Raw genomic sequence first — 24,081 nt, 5'->3', positions numbered from 1 at the left:
CTTAGCCACGAAGGCTCAATTGAAATTGCCTATAACTAAGCAAAGGAGTTTCACTTAAAATATGATGCCATAGTTCGGACTGCAAAACTTTTACCCCGGCATAAGAAAGTGATTTTCTATACTTCGCGTGTTTTTCGAATCGGTAAATTTTTTTAAGTAAGTTTGTAGTACATTTAGTGACATCTATGCTAAATTTCACTTCTAAATATCCATTAGTATTTGAAATACGCGTCGTTTTGTAAGGCGCTAAAAGTGAATGTTTCGATTTTTACTATGTCTGAATTTATTGAACAAAGAAGTGCGATAATGCACCATCTCATACTGCATTGGTTATTCGTGACATCTTCAAATAATGTCGTGCCGCAACTACCGCAACCGATTGATTTACCTTCGTGTAATTTCTGGCTATTATTATAGCTATTGGACTATTTTTCATTTTCGCGTCCATATTATGTCGGTTTTCGATAGCTGATGGCCTCAAAAGAGAGGAAAGCGCTCAGCGCTACAGTATGTGTTTCCAAATTATAGATAATAAATGTATTTCATAATTTTGTTTCCTGTACTAACCAGTACCAAATGCCCACGATAGGTTGTAAAAGAGACAATTACACGATTTTCCATCTTTACGTCGAATTTATTAAAATGAGATGGAAAATGAGAAATTATGATTTACCTGTATGTAAAATCAATCTTACTAAAGCCTACCTGTTAGAAATGACCAGTGAGTGTGTAGTGAGTGAGTTTACTATATTGCGTTCTTTTTAATAATCAGGAGTGTTGTGGAATCCAAGACAGAATTGCAAACCAATTCTGATTTTCAATGGTGTCACAGAATCTATTTGAATTTTCGTCTTTTCGAACATACGTTAAACCAATATTCGAATCAGCTGATTACTAATGTGACAAAACTTGCAAATGAATACATTTGGAAGCAATCCTATTAAAATTTTTAATGAGTTCCGAATTAAAGAAAGGTTTTAAGAGATAACATTTATCGAATGAATAAAGACGCATTTGGGTGTTAAATTACGTTTATTACGTTTTGTAAATCTAATATCTTTAAATATCCGGATTTTTTTCGAAAAACTCTATAATTAAGACTTTTCGTGTTTTATACTTATGTTTTCCCTTATAGAAGTAAAGATAAATTAATTCCGAAATTGTAAAATAATTTATTTCATAACTTAGATTTAAAAATCTGTGAGCGACTATCCTCTTGTTTTGTTTCTGGTAGTAAAACCGATAAAATGGTTTCCGTGACACCCAAAACCGATAAAAATTCTGTTTCGAATATCAAACCAATAATATCTGAATTCATGACACCTACTTCTATTTTTGTTAATAGAAAATGGATAAAAAAAACTTCTTTATTTATAGTTTCATACAATTTTAATCAGTTATTATCCAAAAAGGTGGTAAATTTTTTGAGCACGTGAAGTAAAATACCGAAACTGGACGAAACATAAAGAGTCGATACAATCTACTACTGCTCGTAATATGAGTATATTTTTTGAGTAAAATTGAGTGTTTTGCTCTTCTTCAGTTATTGGTTTTTTGCGGAATCCACAACGCACAAATAATGTTGTAACCAAAGTATTAATCATTTAAAACGGAAATAACTTACGAATTTGCAAGAAACAAACCATTGGAGTGACAATTATAACGAGCTAATAACTGACATGATTTCGAATTTCTCCATCTCCGAATGTAGAATGCATCTAAAGATGCACATTTTACACAATAAGAACGTTTCCATCAAGGTACAATGGAATTTGGAAATCGTTATCAAGACCAGTATACTGATAGTATGGTTGAGACTATATTTAGGGGTTAATAAGAGAAAATTTTTAGGAACATGGCAGGAAAAGTAAAATTGTTCTTTTTTAAACATTTGGAGTCAATTTTAAAATGCTTATTGTAAAAATTACTCCAAAATGATGATATATTTTAATAAATTATTTACATACATGTAAATTTTGAGTATTTATTGAAATGATTTTTTTATACATAAAATGAGAAGCAGAACTGTTTATACTCTTGCAACCTGTTACTACAGATTATAATAGTTTTGTTCACATAACAATTGTACGTATCGCCTAAAACTAACCGAGATAGATATACATACATACATATATGTATATATATATATATGTCGTCATCCTAATCATTTGTACATACATATACATATAATAATGTATATATATTAGAGTGATTCAAAAACAAATTTTTTTTTTTCGTTTCGTACTCGGAAAAATAGGTTCCTAGTCACCTCTAAGGAAGCCTCTCCAAACATGAGTTTTTTTTTTTTTTTTTTAAACGGTTGGGTTTACGAAAAAATCATAATAGACCTTTTTTGTAGAGCATTCAATTTCCTACAAAATCCAAGGAACAAGATATTTTTTCAAGTAGTTGGAAGCGAGATATAAATTTTTCAATCTGATAATAAGAAAAAATAGAAAACTGTATGTTGGAGGACCTTCCCGTTACAATTAAAAACTCATGTTTGGAGAGGCTTTCTTAGAGGTGTCTAAGAACCTATTTTTCCAAGTACGAAACGAAAAAAAAAAATTTTTTTTTGAATCACTCTAACATATATATATATATATATATATATATATATACGGGTGGGTGTGTCATTCTGAGTCAACCTGTTTTTTCAACCGAAAAACAGGCTAAAAACTTTCGAAAATGTGAAAAAGAAAGTCACTCAAAAGATGAGCTCTTAATATTAATATTAAGAGGTGCCTGTTTCAAATTTTCTGTTTTCCTTATAAATTACATGGAAAAAAATCATTTTTTTTTGTGGTGGTTATTGTGCGGAGGTTATTATATGTGCACGCGATGGCTGCCAGTAGGGATGGTAAACTCGATTCCGATTCTACTCGAAAATCGAGTTTTCACGTAAAATAATCGATTAATATATATATATATATATATATATATATATGTGTATATTAGGGTGTGTCATTCTGAGGAAACCTTGTTTTTCAACTGATATATATATATATTTTATATATATATATATGTGGGGACAGGGAAACCCTATAATAGCTTAATGCGAACAAGAAATCTGGCAACTGCGAGCAGCATCAGCAAAGTGTCCATAACAAAATTACAGAGTCGAGTCGCGTTTGAGAAGCAGAAGACGAGTTACGAAATTTTGGTGTCTGCAGTATTTTTTAATTATAAACTTTTATAAATTCACTTTAAAACCATCACTTTTTTCAAATCATCCATTTCATTATATTGTATTCGTTTAACAAATTTCTAATTAAACTCAATGAACATTAAATACAATTTTAAACTCATTTTTGTGACTTGTGGGTGGAATCCTACAAAATATGGGGGCTCAACCATAAGACTAGAGTGTTAGAAGTGCATGTGAATCATGAATCAATTATGCTAAAAATACAATTACAATAATTAAAGCAAGCGACGGCTGATACAAAAATTGGCATAGTACCACGAAACGACGTTATATTTTGAGATCAGACGCGACAAAACTACAAAAATGTCTAAGCTAAGTGACTTCGTGAATGTTCGCGAAAATCTACGCAAAAGCCGAAAAGAATGTATATTAGCTTTACAAAAATATATATTCGAATGTGAAGGTGATAGAAAGAATCGACAGCGCTTGCGTGAGTTTGAAGGGTTCATTTTTGATGAGTGCGACGGCGCACAGTGAGACAGCCCAATAGTAACCGCGGCCTTCATTACTTTTTGGTCTAGAGCAAGTCAATGTTGAGGTATGCCAACGCGCTTGAAATATGTTAGTTCAATATGTAATAATCAAAAGCTTATTAAAATAAAAATACATAATAAATGCAACTTTCAAGTATTTTTTTAATTAATTTAGTTATTGTAGAATGAGTAAATGAAAAAATAAATTAAAAAAAAAACACAATTTTTTTTTCTTAACAACAAAACTGTGGTGCAAAAATTGAATATTTTGCATTTTCAATGGCCTAGGAAATATAGAGCAGCTCCTCGCCCTAGGTGCAGACTTATACCAAATGAAAGTTTGAAATCTCAGCTTTAATTTAAAGTAGAGGACATATAGCAAAAGTTTGCAAAAGCACATTAAACATACAAAAAACTACAAAAAGTACGTAACGCGCACATTCTGTCGCTATACGTATGTTAGCATTCAATAGCATGTTTACAACTTTTTACTTTTATTTTTTTAATTGTTTACTATTCTCTTATTGTGCAAGAGAATAGAAATAAATTACATTTGTTTTTTGTTAGTTATTCAGAATTATGCTTTAAAGATCATTTATGTTTTAATAAAAATATTCTTGTTTACATAAATTTACGTTATTAATTTGATAGATAATTTTGTTGAAGGTCATTGACTTTGGGTTAGATAGTTGCATAATTTTTAATTTAAATTGATAGTGCAAAACATTGTTCTTATCTAAGTTGTGTTATGATCACTTTCTAATGTGGTTAGTTTAATTGTTATATTGTAGTGCCGCTTGTCTCCTGGCAGGAAAATAGAAAATAGTCTCTTGCATTATAATTATTTTTGTTGTCCAAAGCTCATAAGCAGCCTAATATTGTGAGCATAATTTTTGGTTGTTGTTGGTTTTTGGGCATTTTTTCCATCCGCTGAGCCAAACCAGTTTTTGTTTTACTCAAACATATGTACATTTTGTGTACTCGTGTACTTTTTTTTTGCTACAGGAATGTTATCCGAAGAAGCGCAAGAAGCAATGAATAAGGAGTATAGAAACTGTAGGCTATTCCATTCTCGTAAAAATTCACGTTTTTCTACGAATTAAGATGTAATGCACTATTTGCAAATATAATCAGATCCTTATATTAATTCATTTAGAATGAGAAACAAATTGAAAAAATTAAATACCATGATGATGTTAAAAAATTGATTGAATGAAAAAAAAAATATTGTTTTATTTTATTGCATTTCAATGGGAGGTGGGCGTTTTAGTGGCGTGTTATTGTAATTTTTGCATGAAACATTTTAAATGATATAAATTAGAGTAATATAGAATTTGAAGGTTGTATTTAATATATTTTAGAAAATATGGCACTTTTTATGTTGAGGTAGTATGGGTGATGGGGTTAAAAGTGGGCCAAAGTTCAATTTTTATTTCAAATAATGTTTGTAACTATATAACATTCAAGTATACCAAAATTGAAAGTTACACCTAAAGTATTACGGACAATACGGCATTTTACCAATTTCGACTGTATGACAGGTGGGCGTAAAAGTGGGCGAATTTTCTTATTTTTTTTTTTTTAAACTGGAATTGTCTCAAAAATAACCTGTGCAAAATTTCAGAGCTCTACAATGACTCCTTGTATTTAATGCCGGCGTTGTCTCACTGTGCGGCGCGTACACACAAAAACTTGCGTACATTAAACAAAATGTAGCAGAAGTCGATCTCGCTTCCATTTGCGGTGTGCTCTGCTTAAATTATAAATCCGACAATATAGTCGATCACATTTTTCAAAATCTTCGAAAGGGAAATTTACTTGCCGCACACAAGGACGACGATGATAACGAAAACGACGATAACGAAGAAGACGACGAAAGCGAAGATGGGATGAAAAAAACGACGACGAAGATGAAAATAAGAGCAATAAAAGCAAAGACGAAGGCGTTGAAAGTTGTTGCGAGGCCAACGTGGTCAGCGGTAGCAATAACGCACAAGAAGGAGTAAGACAAGTGTATGTGCAACAGCCAAGGTTTGCAGTAAGCTTTCGTGACATTGAAGACACAATAAGGCCGTATGATGGTAGCGAAAAATTTCCAATACAAAATTGGATAAACGAATTCGAAGAAGTAGCAGCACTCATGCAGTGGGATGATTTTCAAAAGCTCATTTATGCAAAGAAGTCAATGAAAGATTTAGCAAAAACTTTTATAAATAGTAAGAGGGGTTTAAATACGTGGGGTGGGCTAAAAAAAGCACTGAGTGAAGAATTTGAATCAACAGTCAACAGTGCAGAAGTTCATAAACAATTGACTGATAGGAAAATGAAAGAAAAAGAAAGTGTGCACGAATATTTTCTACAAATGAAGGAACTAGCTTCCCGTACAAATATCGACGAAACCTCGCTAATATCTTATGTTATCGACGGAATTCGAGATTTGAGTGTAAATAAAGGAATATTGTACGGTACAGAAAATATAAAACAATTCAAAGAAAAGCTCAAGTGTTATGAAAAAATGCGAAGTAATGTCAAGCAAGAAGTTGAGCAAAGAGGGGTATACAAACAGAAAAAGATTGTAGATAGTGTTGATGCTGAAAAGAAAGAAGTCAGATGTTTTAATTGCGGGGTAAAAGGGCATAAAAGTGTAGAATGTAAAAACAAAGAAAAAGGTACTAAATGCTTTAAATGTAATGAATTTGGTCACATTGGGAAAAATTGTCCTAAATCTAAAACTGATAATTTTAAACAAGTAAACACAAGGATTTTTCGTGAAAGTGTGATGCATAAAAAAGTGGAAGTAGGCAAGTACAATTTTGAAGCACTTTTTGACACACGAAGTAAATTTAATATAATTATAAACAAAGTTTATATGAGCATAGGTAAGCCCACACTTCAAAGTGTTAATGTGTGTCTAGTTGGTTTTGGTGATAGCAATGGCGAAAACAAAATAAAGCCAATGGGTTTAGTGAAGCATGAAATATCAATTGATAACGAAAAATATAGTCTAAATTTTATGGTGGTTCCTGATAAATATTCGGACGTTGACATATTGCTCGGCGAAGACTTCTGTGCGAAAGCAACAATTACAATAAGTGCTCATGGACTGTCATTTAAAAAAATTTAAAAAGACCTAAGTGAAGACGAAGTTAAACTGTTGAAAATTGATATTTCAAATGATGAATCGTTAAATATTGACGAAAATGCTAGTATTGGCGCGCAAAATACAATTCGCGATTTGATTGGCAACTATAACCAATTAAGGGGTTATATATACAGTTAGGATTTTCAAAAAATCGATTTTTTTTTGCGTTTTCTTAATATATATATATCTGAGTATGCACGTACAAAATTTCAAGTCGATCCGACGAATATTTTCGAAGTTATAGACACATTAGTGATGGCGCGCCGACTACATGTAAAGTGCTTTCAAAACTTTAAACTCGTTTTTCTCGAAACGGTGTTTTCAAAATCGGTGAGCAAGATTTCTCAGAAACGGCTCAACCGATCGGTCTGAAATTTTACACAAGCTTCTTAGCTATATTTTTAGTAATTAATCGAAGGATTTCCACATCCGATGAAAATTTCTTATTTTATAAACAATTATAGACCCGAATTTTGGTCGAAAATCGAACCTTTTGCTTTGAGTAGCCGCCATTTTGTCAAAAAATTTTTTTTTGCTAATTCCTTCGATCAATCACTAGATTATTTATTATATTAATGAAATTTATTTGGTTTTTGCATTTTAGATGATCCAGTCCAGAGATATCGTGCTCACCGCAAGAGGCCTTTTTTTGCGGACATCTGCAAAATTGGCAATATCAACGTTCCCGATCATTATTTTTGGCAATAAAAAATATGTGAATATAGTTTAAGGTTGTCATAATATACCTGCCAAGTTTCAAATCAATAAACGAAATAGTTTTCTTAGAACAAATTCTTGAAAAATGCCTTTTTTTCGACCTCCTAACTGTATATAACCCCTTAAGAGCAAGTCTCCAAACATTATAATGAATATAATTTTAAAAGATGAAACTCCAATTTATTCAATGCCGCGTAGCCTTCCGTTAGCAGAAAGATATAAAGTAGACGAAATAATCGAACAATGGTTAAAAGACGGAGTAATTGAACATTCAAATTCTGAGTTTTGCAGTCCAATTGTGCTAGTAAAAAACGCGACGGTTCGCCAAGGTTATGTGTTGATTTTAGAAAAATAAACAAAGTTATCGTGAAAGATCGGTTTCCATTACCACTGATCGAAAATCAGCTTGATCGGTTACAAAATGCGAAAATTTAGCTAGTAAAAAGTATACCTCATTCATTACTCATAATGGACAGTATCAATTTTGCAAAGTTCCGTTTGGATTATCCAATTCGCCGAGTGTCTTTCAAAAATACATTAATGCCATATTTCGAGAAGTAACGCGTAGAGGCATTGCATTGCCTTATATAGACGATATAATAGTGCCTGGTGGTGATGAGAAAGAAGCTCTAAATAATTTAATTGAGGTAATTAATATATGCAAAGACTATGGACTTGAAATTAATTTGAAAAAGTGTAATTTCCTTAAACAAAAAGTAGAGTTTCTTGGCTATATTAATTGAAAAGATTTCACCATCGCCGAACAAAGTTGACACTTTAAAAAAATACAAAATGCCAAAGACTATCAAGCAAGTGCAGAGTTTTTTGGGCCTTGCTGGTTATTTCGGGAAATTTATTCCTAACTTTTCATTAGTTGCAAAGCTTTTAAGTGACCTTGTAAAGCAAAATAAAAAATTTGAAATAGGCAAAGTACAGGTTGTTGCATTTGAAACTTAAAAAAAATTACTTAGCCAAAATCCAGTTTTAAGTATTTTCAATCCGAACTTCGAAACGGAAGTACACACCGATGCTTCCATTGACGGTTACGGGGCAGTGTTGCTGCAAAAGTCACCCGATGATGGTCACCTACATCCTGTATACTACATGAGCAGGAAAACTACCGATGCCGAACGAAAGTATAGCAGCTACGAACTCGAGATATTAGCGGTGATAGAAGCTTTAAGTTAGTTACTGATTGTAACGCCTTTACTAAAACGTTAGATAAAAAAGACCTTTGTACAAGGGTGGCGCGATGGATTCTACGACTATGCAATAGAACATCGCCCTGGCTCAATGATGAAACATGTTGACGCTCTCAGCCGGTATTCAGTATTAACTATAGTCGACGATGGGTTTTTGAATGCTTTACGACGTGCACAAAAGCAAGACTGCGAAGTTAAAGCAACTATAGATATTGTAAACGGAAGATTACCCACGATAATTATTTCATGAAAGGCAAAATTCTCTTTAAGCTGGTTAAGGATGCTGAATTAATAGTAGTACCAAAAAGCATGTATCGGGTGATTTTTTAAGAGCTTGATAACTTTTTTTTAAAAAAAAACGCATAAAATTTGCAAAATCTCATCGGTTCTTTATTTGAAACGTTAGATTGGTTCATGACATTTACTTTTTGAAGATAATTTCATTTAAATGTTGACCGCGGCTGCGTCTTGGGTGGTCCATTCGGAAAGTTTTTGGAACAACTTTTTCGAACATTTCGGCCGGAATAGCCCGAATTTCTTCGGAAATGTTGTCTTCCAAAGCTGGAATAGTTGCTGGCTTATTTCTGTAGACTTTAGACTTGACGTAGCCCCACAAAAATAGTCTAAAGGCGTTAAATCGCATGATCTTGGTGGCCAACTTACGGGTCCATTTCTTGAGATGAATTGTTCTCCGAAGTTTTCCCTCAAAATGGCCATAGAATCGCGAGCTGTGTGGCATGTAGCGCCATTTTGTTGAAACCACATGTCAACCAAGTTCAGTTCTTCCATTTTTGGCAACAAAAAGTTTGTTAGCATCGAACGATAGCGATCGCCATTCACCGTAACGTTGCGTCCAACAGCATCTTTGAAAAAATACGGTCCAATGATTCCACCAGCGTACAAACCACACCAAACAGTGCATTTTTCAGGATGCATGGGCAGTTCTTGAACGGCTTCTGGTTGCTCTTCACCCCAAATGCGGCAATTTTGCTTATTTACGTAGCCATTCAACCAGAAATGAGCCTCATCGCTGAACAAAATTTGTCGATAAAAAAGCGGATTTTCTGCCAACTTTTCTAGGGCCCATTCACTGAAAATTCGACGTTGTGGCTAAGGCTAAGTCTATTCATGATGAAATGTCAAAGCATACTGAGCATCTTTCTCTTTGACACCATGTCTGAAATCCCACGTGATCTGTCAAATTCTAATGCATGAAAATCCTTACCTCAAAAAAATCACCCGATATAAAGAGGTTATTCGACGTGCGCACGAAAAAGGTCATTTTGCCGTGTGAAAAACTAAAGAACTTATTAATGCAGAATACTTTATTCCAAAAGTCGACGAAAAAATAAAAACGTATATTGAGAGTTGCATACCTTGCATCATATCAAATCGAAAACCAGGAAAGCAGGAAGGTGAACTGCATCCTCTGCAAAAAGGCGACGCTCCACTCCAGACATATCATGTAGATTTCTTGGGCCCTCTCGAATCAACGAGTAAGCAATATAAGCACATATTCGCTGTTATTGACGCATTCACGAAATTTTGCTGGTTGTATCCTACGAAGACGACATCGGGCTAAGAAGTCATATCGCGACTACGAGTTCAAAGTACGACGTTTGGTAACCCATCGACGGTAATCGACGAAGAAATACAAAAGCAGTTCGAATGTGAGAGAGCTGAAAATCGGCGTTGTGCCAAAGAACAGTTGCTAAAGTTGCAAGAAGAAAATCGAAAAACGTATAACTTGCGACGAAAACAAGCAAAAAAGTACCACATAGGAGATGCGGTTGCGATAAAGCGAACGCAGTTGGGCGGAGGCCTAAAGCTGAAGCCAAAATATCTGGGTCCTTATCAAATCATTAAGGTCGAAGCCAACAATACCTATGACGTTAAGAAAACAGGTCTCTGTGAGGGGCCAAAGCAAACAACAACATGTGCGGAGTTTATGAAACCTTGGTCAAACTTTGGAGATAGCAGCGCATTCGAGGACGAAAGCGAAGCAGGAAGGCTGAGTTGTGGGGACAAAAAAAACCCTATAATAGCTTAATGCGAACAAGAAATCTGGCAACTACGAGCAGCATCAGCAAAGTGTCCATAACAAAATTACAGAGTCGAGTCGCGTTTGAGAAGCCGAAAACGAGTTACGAAATTTTGGTGTCTGCAGTATTTTTTAATTATAAACTTTTATAAATTCATTTTAAAACCATCACTTTTTTCAAATCATCCATTTCATTATATTGTATTCGTTTAATAAATTTCTAATTAAACTCAATGAACATTAAATACATTTTTGATCTCATTTTTGTGAATTGTGGGTGGAATCCTACATATATATATATACATATATGTATGTATAAATGATTAGGATGACGACAGAAGTTGAAATTCGGGTGACTGTCCGTCCGTTATAACTTAAGTAAAAATTAAGATATTTTGATAAAACTTGGTATGTGGGTTCCTTAGTAACCTTTCGAGTTCGTAGATGGGCGTAATTGGTCCTCTGCTACGCTCACAAACCATTTACCGAAAACTTATAAGGTGCCACAACTAAGCACTGCAATAAGATATAAAGCTCTAATTCAGCACAGCCGATTGCAGTAGCAAGGGACTGGCTGATAAGGCTATATGGGAGCCGGGGTACAAATTGGACGATGGGTGTGACGCCGCTCACTTTTTTGTGAAATTATGGGCGAAATCAGACTACAAACACGCCTCATATAAAACAGTTTTACTTGGGTTGACGAGTGAGCCGCTTCCATTCGCCCAGTTGAATACTACGTTGAAGTGCATGTCGGTTAGCTCGTAAATGGTAACACATAATTTGACATATGAAAATCAAATTTCGCATGAATAAAAAAACGGTTTGTGTAGTTTAACCCTAGTAAGATAATGTATGTCTAAATGACGTAATAATTTTTACGCTGTCAGACTTTCATTAGTATTCGGAGCAAATTCAAAAGCGTAGTTTGATCAGTCGATCATTATTTATTTAAGTGTACCTCGTAAGACTGAAAATTATTGAAATAAAGGATCTCAGTCAGAAAATGAATAGTTTTAATATAATTTAGTCTTTCACATTCTTTAATTCTTAAAAAATAATACGTATCGTTATCTTTTCAGTGATATAAAATAGCGTTAACTTTCTAGGGTTAAATGGACCAGTCAGAGTCAAAATGATGATAACTGTAGGTATCTGCTGCAGAAAACTAATTCATATTCAATATTACAGATGCAACCAAAATCAAACACCTCGAGAGAAAAATAAAAGTGAACGGAGGGATTTGTTGCCGCCGTTCATGATCACTAATAAAAATGTAAAACCGTAACTTAGTATTAATTTTCAATTGAATTGATAAAAAATAATTTTTTAAAAGAGAGCTGGCAAGTTTAAATCACTTTATTAAAAAAAGAAAGGTAAAAAGTAAGTTGTTTTAATATACCATACAATAGAAAAAAGTGCTTAAATAGTTTCTTCATATAATCATGACTAACCTATAATAACTTTTAATTACGTTATAAATGTTGGCTTTTAATTTAAATCCCCGAAAACTAGTATTTTGTTTGATCTGACTACAATGCAAAATGTTATACAAAACGCTAACTTTATGACGCTCTGACATTGCACCTTCAAATTCATTTGAACCGAATGTTCACATTTTACGTTTTCCCCACAATCTCCTTTTTTTAAGCTACAATTACCAGCTTGACAATGCATTAAATAGTATATTCATAATAATGGCTATGTTCGTAAATGCATCATGACGCGCATCATGACGATTGCATAACAAACAGAACGTTCAGAAATGCCAATATTGCAGCACTGCAATAATCAAGCGTTCAAAAAGACAACACTTCTATCAGCTGTCACTCATAATTTCTATCAAAAAATTGTTTACTGCATTTAACTACGATGTCTGACGAAAAGTAAGTGCAAAACTGTTTATTTTAATTTTTGTATTGAAATTTAGTTAAATTATGTTAATAATAATTGTATAAATTATTATTTTTAAATTTTTAGTGAAAATCTCAGTAATGCGGAGACACAGTTATTGCTGAGAGTACGGTTGAATATGAAGGACGAGTTTAAATCGGGTAGAAGGAAAAAAATGTATTGTGGAAGAAAGTTGTGATCGAAGTTAAAAATGTAAATGAAAACAATAAAAATTTAAACGAAGTTCATCAGAAAAAGTAATAAAAAAATTATTCAAATAAAGGAAGGTGAGGTAAAGTAAATTTTTTTTGATGAAAACAGAGTGGTAAAATAGTTTCTTCTATCGATACCATTGATATCATCTGAATCAACACGGCGAATGGGGGCATCTTGAATTCCTTCGATTTCATTGTTGGTTTTCATATCGGCATGTGTTATTGTATCGTTAATATGTTCAGAATAACCTCCCTTATTTATGATAAAATTGTGTAAGATAGCGCAAGCGAGTATTACATTAGATGTGGCTTTAATCCTCGAAGCTTCAATATAATTTAAAAGTTTAAGCTGTTTCTTAAAAATCCCGAAAGTTTGTTCTATAAATACTTTGTATTTTAAAAGACAAACATTTGTACCTACAAATTCTTCTTTTTGACTTCAATACCCTTCTTTTTCTTAAATTTAAAGAAAATCTATCATTTCTTTGCTCACAAATTTCGTCTAGTGTTAGTTTCAGCAAAACTTCCATTTTAGTATTATACGCGTTCAAAAATGCAAACAAATGTATCTGCAAAGTGTCAAAAATTTTATGAAAAGTATCAAACGTCAAACTTGCAGTGTTGGTACTGTTGCTTATGCTGCAAGTCATGATGCATTTACGAACATAGCCAATATTATAGCAAAAATGTAATGTTTTATTTTTAGTCAATTGCACCTACCTTATTCAAGATTGTATTTGTCCTTTAAAATGCAGTTGCATATAACTAAGTAATGTACACATGTTAGGAAGCAGCCCAAGAAGGTTATTATGAAAAAATGCAACGGAAAATAACAGTACATTTAATTTTACGAAACTATTAAGAACATTTACCGCGTACAAACCTGAGTAAATTATAAACTGTTTGGCAAAATGTTATTATTGGCTTAAGAAGACAAATATTCGTCACACCGAACATGTTACACTAAATCAATATACCAACTTAATCGTATGTTTAATACATTAAATTCTAAATTCTAACTAAATGGCCAATTTTTAGGGAACTGATATGATAGTTTTGTTTATAATTCTTTTGTTTTTTTATTTGAAGACAAAAGTCTCAATATTGCTTTGGAAATTCAGCAAAATATGTATTTGTTTAGGGACTGATCTTTAGGTAACTTTTAACAGTTTATATGCTGCCACTTCCAATAAATACACACGATATAGCGTACCCAAACACAACCATAATAATTCTTAAATCGCATATTGTCTTATTAGTAGCCATCTGCCAATTAAATTCTGGTTAACTTAACCAAGACTCATTCTTTCGGTAACCTTTTTTTTACCCGAACTTAACTGACAGATGACCGCTAACCAGACAATTTTACGGCTTAAGTAAAAAGTAAAAACACAAACAAAAAGCAAAACAAATGTACATATGTGTATGTACGTATATGTGTGTTTTATGAATTGATAATGAAAAATAGATTTATATCAGATATATATTAATTTTATAAGTGCATTAGATATTGTATCAATTTTAGATATACATAAAATATTACATTAACTTTAAGTAAATAAGGGAAAGTATATATGTATGTATAAAACAACTTTGTATATAAAAACAGAAAAAAGTTTTCTAAAAAGAACAAAACCAAAACTTTAATAATAACTCCTAGTAAGCATATGCTTTCTTTGATTCACCATTTCTTCGCTAGTTATCTTTGAACGTTACTCTCTTGTCAAAAAAGTTACGTGTAAAAGAAACACCAAAGTTATCCAGTTGAATTCGTACAAGAAATTATGTGGATATCTCATTAAAGTGTCAAACTGTTTTGCTTTGCATGTTGTATATCAGTTTTACTATAGTGAATGGCTCAACTGAAAAATTATTGTCAAAAACGAAAATGCAAAGCTTTTTTATTTTATAAATTTAAGGCTTCAAATCAGTTAAATTGTTTATAGGAAACAAAATTTAAGGGTTACTAAAACTGTTTTTGACTCGTCTACCAGGAAAAAAATAGCCACCATATGTACGTCTCTTGCTTTAAACATAAACACAAGTATATAATTCCTAATTCTTGCTTGTTAATATGGAATTGTCAAAACTTAAGTCAAAAACGTCATCGTATCTGTAATTTATGTAATCTAGAAGTGTTGTTGGTCAGGCAATACTCTTTTCATGTGTACATATGTATTTGTATATGCACCCACCATTTTCTGCGATGTTACTATGTACCAAAGGATATCTACAAGCTGAAAATTAATTAAGATCGTATAAATTATCGACCAATCATTTGTCGTGTATTCAATAATGTAAAAAAATTTTACGGTGAACTTCGTTGTCAAATATTGAATTGAAAAAATAAAGAATTTTTAGTCGCATAAGTTTTATTTAGACTTATGGTAACTTTATCATAATAAAACTGTGCACTCGTGGCCACAGTGTTGTGCATATTTGACATCACTTTATAGCGGTACTTTTTGTGGTAGAGAAATTTTTTATTTAGAAATAAGTAAATGACATGTTATTTATCAAAAATATTAAAAATTAAAAACAAAACACATTCAGCTATAGACAAATTCATTTCAAAATTAGTGAGCTTTTCAAAATGAGCTCGAAATGTAAGAGACTGACATGCGATGAAAAAATTATATTTTTTATTTTTTTAATTTAATTTCATTTACACTGTATTTAAAATTAATGTTTTATTTTATTTTATTTTTAGTTGAAACACGAAGTTTAGTTTAAAAACAATAAAATCGGCCGCTTTTGTATTAACACAGAAACCCTAGTTTGTGTTTTACTCATTGAACTTAATTAGTACTTACTCTTATTAAAAATATAAAAAAGCCAAATTGAAAAAAATTCAAAACGAACGAAAAAGACCAAAAAAAAATTTAAGAAAGTATAGTGGTAAAGTTTGCGTGCCCACGAGTGTTTGTAATCGGCTATTTGTGTATAATACCGAAATCAGCGTTTGAAAAACTACGCTACTCCCGTAACATAGAACTTTTGGGAGCTCTCGCATGTGTAGCTGTAGCACATAAAAAGTTTAATTAGCTCTGCTCTCATACCGCACTCAATTTTTTGCTACGCCAGAGCAGAGCACCGCTCTTAATTTTTCGCTTTTGCTACAGCTATAGTTTTTTACCTTACAAAACTCCGAGCAAAGCAGAGCACATACCAGAGATAAAGAGATGTTTAACTCCTCTCTCACTGGAAGTAAGAGAACAATTGCTAAACGTCTAAACCACCTAAACTTTGACAGTTGATCGAGTTCAGGTGGTTTTGACGTTTAGCAATTGGAAACAAGCGATGGCCAGATTGAAATCTTACCAAAAAACTATATAAACGAAGGGATTTGTTGCATCGTTCAAGACCACTTATAAAAAATGTAAAACAATGAAAATTAAATAAATTTATGAAATTTAAAGGTATTTGATGAAACGTTTTGTAATTTGAAGCATCATAGTTTTATTTTCAATGGAAAATGATTAAAAACATTTAATGATTGAGAGCTAACAAGCTTAAATCCTATTATTGGGTATTAAAAAAACTAAGTTGTTATAATATTCTTTAAAAAGATGTAAATAGTTTCTCCATATAATAAATAACCAGTATTTAGTAATTTTTATTCCTACTAAATGTTGGGCATTGGGTTGATAAATGCCCAAAAATTGTAATTTGTTCAATCTGGCCATAATGGAAAATGTTATAAAAATAAACGCTAATTTTGAGGCGCTCTCACACTGGAATAAGTTTAACATCCCTTTATTCCTGGCACATAGTTTTACATTGTTCTGCTATGGCTCTGCTACGGGTCCCGTCAAAGTAAGAGCGGTATCTATAGCATAGCAATAATTCAAGAAATTTTGAAATACAGTTCTATCTCGTAAAAATAAATTGAAAGGAACGCTGGTTTTTCTCTCACTCAACAACAATACATACAACCGGGAGTGACAAAAAACACTTGCTACATAAAAGAGTAGCTTTTTTCGGTAATGACAAACCTGCGCAATTTACACTTCTGATTTTATATTGGCGATGCCCTTGCAAGATACTGCACATTTGAAAATTTGCATTCGCAAACATAAAAATATGTAATCAGCGGTGTTGTAGAATCTGATAGTTGTCGGAATCAGAATTGAAACCGATCAAAAAAAGTAGTAGGTGTCATAAAGTCATATAATGTATTATTGGTTTGATATTCGAAACAGAATTTGCATCGGTTTTGAGTGTCACGGAAACCAATTTTATAGGTTTTGCTATCAGAAACAAAGCAAGAAGATAGTCGCTCACAGATTTGAAATGTAAGTTAAGAAATCAAGTCATTTTATTATTACGAATTAATTTATCTTTATTTCTATAGGGGAAAAACATAAGTTAAAAACACGAAATGTCTTAGTTATTGAGTTTTTGAAAAAAAAATCCCGATATTTAAAGATATTAGATTTACAAAACGTAATTTAACACCCAAATGCGACTTATTCATTCAATAAATGTCATAGCTTAAAATCTTTCTTTAATTTGGAACTCATTAAAAACTTTAATAGGATTGCTTCCAAATGTATTCATTTGCAAGTTTCGTCACATTAGTAAACAGCTGATTCGAATATTGGTTTTGCGTATGTTCGAAAAGACGAAAATCCAAATAGATTCTGTGACACCATTAAATATCAGAATTGGTTTGCAATTCTGACAGCTAAGCAATTCTGTCTTGGATTCCACATCACCCCTGAATATTTTATTAATAATAATCTCACTGACGAGTTAAGTAGCGGATATGACTGATTTCTATTAGAAAGGTACAAAACGAGAATGAATCTACTAAAATAACAAAAATTTATTAATTTTGAATAGCTTTAAAGTCAAACGTATTATTCACAAAGTGATAGCTTTAGTGCTCTTGACGCAAACTCTTTCTACTACATCTTATAAAATCTAAAACAATCCACAAATATAATAAAACAGTAAATAACTTACAATATTATTTTAGCTATCACATTTAGTAATGTATAATTTTTTTCAACTACTTTTCAAATGTTACAAGTAAGCAACAGCTACAGCAGTGATGTTGCTTTTTCGAACTGGTTGCATCATGTATTCTGCGCAGTTTGCATTACCGAAAATACTTGCTTTAGATACTATAACAAGATTTATCTTTGCCATAAGATTTTGCTTCGCCACTTGAAAACGTAGAAAAAAAACCTGTTGTATTGCGCAGATTTTGTACATAAACTTTAAAATGGCGGAAACTACACTCGCAATAGATTCTTAACCCTCTACCGCATACAACGTCATATATGGTTTTGGGATTTGTTGCATTTGGCTTTGCACTAGCAAAGTGATGTAGCGGAACAAATTTGTAACGGTAGTTTTCTTTGGACAATTCTTTGTTGATATTTCAGATACTGTTTGATTTTGATAGGTTTTGCTTGTTTTTTTCGTTTATTTTGTGAAGGTGTCTCACATGAGTAACGCTAAGTGTATTTCGCGGTGTTTTGGACAAAATTTTTATCATAAAAATTAGGAATTTTCTCGGAGAAAAAATTATTATTCGAAGGAAAAACATAGTGTTCACACAATAAAAATACAAACCGATTGGAAGGTAAGTACTATAGACACGCTTTTGTGCAAAATCGGACAAAGCCATATATGGCCTTTCATGCAGTACACACTATTTTTGCAAAAACTGACGAAGCCATATGTGGCCTTTCATGCAGTACATTCTATTTTGCCTTTCATGCATTTTAGTAAAATTTTTTCAGAAATGGATGCAAAATCTTTTTATGGAAATTTAAGATATGTATGTAAATGTAGTCGATAATGGACTTCAAAGCGACGATGAATATATATCCGAATCAAATGAAGAAGTTGTTGGAGCACAAGTTTCTGGCCAGGAAGGTGTATATAAGTATATCAGAGACCGATGAAAGCAGTTCCGAAGACATATATGACGAGCCTAGTAGCTCAAACGCAAAACGCGCTAAAAAATCGAAACCACCAAACTGGAAAGAAAATAACTTGCCCCGTATTTAAGTGAAAACTTTCCATTTCGAGGAGACATGGAGCTTCCAAGTTTTATCGATGAATTAGAGACGCCAGCGGAGTTCTTTCAATTTTTCTTTGACGAAGATTTGATAAACTTTATAGATGAACAATCGAACATACTTTCGCTGCAAAAAGACATAAATAAGCCGGCAAATATTACTAAGAGCGAAATAGAGCAATTTATAGGTGAGTTCAGCGTAAACACTGTGGAGAAAGTTAGTGCAAATTTGTTTTCAGGCATAGTCTTATACATGTCTTTGATGAAATTACCATCGTCGAGGCATTATTGGGATACTACAGTTGGCCAAGAATTTGTACGCACCATCATGACTTGCAATAGATGGGAAAACATTAAACGCTTTTTTGCATTTCAACAACAATGAGGATATGAAATCGCCAGGTGAAGATGGATTTGACAAGCTGTTCAAAGTTCGACCACTTCTAAATAAAATCCGTGAAAAGGTACTGCTCATACCAAAAGAGGAGCAACTGGTTGTGGATGAGCAAATAATTCCCACAAAGTGCCGACATCATCTAAAACAATATATTCCGGCCAAACCGCACAAATGGGGTTTCAAGAATTTTGTTTTAAGTGGAGTTTCAGGATTTAGCTACGATTTTGATATATTTGCTGGAGCACAAAGTGATAAACATCCAGAGGGATCACCGAATCTGGGAATCAGCGGAAATGTTACAAGGCTAGCAGTCACTGTACCGAGATATCAAAATTACAAAATTTTTTTTGACAACAGGTTTACCAACCCCGGCCTCCAAGTGCATCTCATGAAAAGTGGTTTATTGCCTTTGGGTACGGTAAGAATTAATCGAGTCCCTAACTGTAAGATGCCGGCGGAAAGGGAATTGAAAAAGTTGGGAAAAGGCAGCATGGTGGAGAAGTAACTAAAATTGACGGGGTCAAACTTGGCCTCGTTTCTTGGTTTGACAATAAGGTAGTAAATATTCTTTCAACTTTCGTTGGAAGCCAACCTATATCCACAAAGACGCGTTTTAGTAAAAAAGAGAAAAAGTATATTGAAATTCATTCACCAGTCTGTCGACGTTTACAATAATTATATGGGCGGCGTAGACTTGCTTGATTCACTACTTGGTCTTTATAGAATTCATTTACGCACTAAGGTTTAGTACAAAAAGTTTTTTTTCACATGATTGATATGTGCCTTGTAAATTCTTGGATCTTGTGGCACCGTAAGTCAGGGGAATTTATGCCGTAATTTAATTTCAAACTTGCAGTGAGCGAACATCTTCCCGTTCATTTCGTTCGTATACTTTTTGTGAGAAATGTAATGTATTCTTGTGCTACAATGACAAACGAAACTGTTTCACACGCTTCCACACTGAGTAAAAGTAATAAAGTAAATACACTCCAAGCAACTTTTTATGCATAGAGAGCCATATATGGCGGCTTTTATTTTCTGGTAAAATATGCATTGTAAAATATTTTGTTCTACAAATATATGTAAAAGGATTCAAAATAAACGTATATTAGTGGAGTTTTATTTTTTTTTCATAAAGAAGATGGCCATGCGGTAGAGGTTTCTTTTTAACCCTAAGAGGTAATTAATTATCAAGTTGTCGGCGTTTGACAGATTCCACAGCGTGTAAATAAAATATATATTTATGACTTATTGGGCTTTAAAATCTCTTTCTTACAGATACAGATAAATTCAAAAAACTTTAATTAAACATATCATTATGTTAAGTTACTAAAGCAAATTTGTTGTTATACTAAGCAAGTCTGATGTTATTACGAAATAACGTACAATAATATGATATTTCGATACTGATTTGTGTGATAATATTTATAATAAAATCTAATGAATTACTTCTTTTCGAAAAGGCGATACTAAGGTCAAGTGTGTTTTCGTATCTTAAGAAGTCGTTTTCAGTGCAAAAATCGTTAACGACCAATTTATAGAGAAAATAAAAGAAATAATAATAAAATAAAATTATTTTCTTGCTAAAAACATTTACATATGTATGTGTATTTGCTAAAAATATCTAAGTGTGAAGTCTGATTTTTCTAAACATTAGCAATGACATATGAACAAGGCTGATTTCGAAAACGTCATTTGCAATGCATACGAACAAAGAATAACATTTATAAAATATTTCTGTCATTGCAGCTTGTTTTGAAAAGCACTAGCCCTGTCGCCGAAGCACAGTAAAAGAAAAATCGCGCACCACCAATTAAGTTGATGCTTTTTGATATTATATATGAAACAATGGCGGACTTTGGCAAAAAATGTCCTTATAAACACTTTTCTATATATTTGAATGATGTTTAACCTTTCAGTGAAAATTAAGCTGTTGTTTATAATTAAACTCTTGGCTGTCGAAAAAAAGCTTATTGCGAAATAATAGTTAAGTAAATTTTATTACGCAAAATTATACAACCCATCGTTTCGCAATATTGTTGGATGATGCACTCGTATACATACTGTAGTCAAACTTTATTAATAATTCGTAATATATTTCCAAATTCAGTCCAAAAGGTCGTTAAAAGGTATATACGCTGTTATTATTCAAAATATAATATAATATATAAGCAGTGTAATATATTTTTAAACTCATTAAGTACATTAGTAAAATAGATCTCTGTTTAAATATACTTTATAATTCCTGTGAATAAACGCTAAACTTGAAGACAGCTTTAAATTGACGTAACGCCCTCCTAGTATAATTTTTTACGAAATAAATAAATCTAATGCTTTTCACAACTTCTAAATAGGCCCCTGCGATTTTTAAATAATTTCCTGAACTACGGACCCTCGTAATTCGCACGAACGATATTCCGCGCGTTTGAGTGAAACCGCTAAACCAGTTTGAAACAAGTAAAAACAAAAGGGTCTAAGATCGGGGGCAACCCAACATTTTATACACTTGCTAGAATCAAAGCCCGGGAAATTCCTTCAGGTGGCGGCAACAATTTTCCGAAAAATTGTAATCAATATTGCGAAAGAATTAAACATCCATTATTCGATGAAATCGTGAATAAATTATATTCAAATCTTATTGACTTATACTGAAGACTTAGTTTTATTGCTTTATTTTTGCGTCAGCTCAAATTATATTTAAAAAATCTTCAAATGAAAAATGTGTGATATGTGATGTTAACTCGACCGAAGAGGAAAACGTCAACCAGAATTCATCGCCATTCATCGGTTATTTTAATATCACACATTTTGACCAACCTGAACGGTGTCAATACAGGTGGACAGACAGAAATCATTTAGTGGGATACATTGGAACAGAGAAAAGTACGGGCCGATTGTATTAATTTTGGCATTTATTAGATATGCTCGAGAATATATTTTGAAACAATTTTAGTTGTATATAACTAATACTCGTAGACCGGCACATTTTGCATACAACTTGTTAGAATAACGAAAATTATTATACATATGTACATATGTAGTACCATATAATATATTTACCCATTTTACCCAAATTCGCAATGTAACATAGGAATGGCATAACAATGGGTCAAGCAAGTCTCGAAACATGTTATTTCACCTAAATGTAGGCGGTGCCACGCTCGTCTTCCAATTTTGACACCGGTTCCGATAAAGCGCTTTCCATTCAAATTTGTATAATTAAAAACTGTGAAAAGTAAAAAAAGAAAAAACCTCAACAGAGTTGATGAAAACAAAATTAGATTACCAAAAACACAACTTGACACGGTTTGTTCAAAAGATAGCAGTGATTTGATCATAAAAAGATTGTTAAAAAATTTTGGGCTCCGCTTCGCACTATAAGGTGTTTATCTCAAAACTCTATTTTTATATGCCGGTGGATACGATTTCAGAGGGAATTTTATTTATATTTTGCACATTGAAATAACATTATCTAGTTATTGAACGAAGAATTTTTATTTTGTTATTACCAATAATTTTTTTGAACCAATAAATGGTGAAAATTTTACCAAACATTAGTTCTTTCGTTCAAATATCCTCTGAAACCCATATGACCGCTTTCAATCAAAAACACTAAAATTTAATATTTTAAATGTTTCACTTTTCAAAACTTAAAATAGATATTTCAGAAAAATTTATGCTGAACAAGAAACCGCAAACGTTTTACCCAAATGGTTCAAGTTAAACGAAGCTGTAAATCCCCCACATGTTTTAAAACTTAGCTAAAAATTCTGACTAGAGATATTTTTTCTATACCTGTGTTAGAAATATTATTTCTCTATATGCTATACATATATGCTCGCCATGTACCATATGTTTGTTAATATATATCTATTAGTTATAAAATTTAATAGTAATATACTTATATAAGTTTTAGGCTATAACTGAATACTTAGACATACATACATATATGTATGTACATATATTGCTCTATTGCTATTAGTCGTTATAAATTACAAATTCCATGTTTTTAGAGCAAAACTGCATAATCGAAAGCTTGAGCTTGCATAGTTGCTTCAATTTAAAAAATGCGTTTACTTAAAGTAGCCAAACAAACAATAATTTTGATATTTGTGTATTTTTATATTTATTTTTGAATACTTGAACAACTATGTATATGTTATTTATTACCGCTTATGCTTATTTTTGGAAACATTTGTCACTGCAGGAGTGTTTGTGACTTTTAACAAACGTAATACTGCAAGCATAAAGAGCATATTTTAAGTAAGTTAATTTATGGGTAATTCTTCCTAGAATACAATATGAAAGCATTGTCTATTTGCTTGGTGTCAGCAAATATCAAAAATAATACAGCTGTTATACAAAAGAATAAGCAAAAAAATATCCTAGCATTGAGTACTAAATGAAGAAATATAGAAATATGTACATATGTACATATCTATGTATATAGAATTTTTTCAATTATGTGGAACTTATAAATAGAATTAAGCGAAGGAAGGAAAGCTTTATTGTTGACAAAAGTCAAAAGTATATAGGAAAAGGGCATCCAAATGGTAAATATAAAAATTTGCATCAGTTTGCTCTACATATCTATGTATGTATGTATGGGCTATCATTGATTTGTCCAAAATACATGATATACACCGATTGAAAACCTGAAATTAGGCTGTCAATTACAAAGTGCGACCAAAGTGCCATATACAACATACATATGTACGAAAATATATATACACAGGCAATAGTGATAAGTACATACGTT

The 24,081-nt window shown here is 32.3% G+C and overlaps 1 protein-coding gene across 11 annotated transcripts in view; it reads right to left on the bottom strand.

Annotated features, from left to right (window-relative positions):
• Positions 1 to 24,081, bottom strand: part of LOC120779425 (plasma membrane calcium-transporting ATPase 3) — a 273,340-nt gene that overhangs the window by 142,711 nt on the left and 106,548 nt on the right. The gene's annotated exons all lie outside the window — the stretch shown is intronic.

The sequence above is a fragment of the Bactrocera tryoni genome, unplaced genomic scaffold (assembly GCF_016617805.1).
Source record: "Bactrocera tryoni isolate S06 unplaced genomic scaffold, CSIRO_BtryS06_freeze2 scaffold_11, whole genome shotgun sequence".
Lineage (NCBI taxonomy): Eukaryota > Metazoa > Arthropoda > Insecta > Diptera > Tephritidae > Bactrocera > Bactrocera tryoni.
This window is presented reverse-complemented; position numbering and strand designations above follow the sequence as displayed.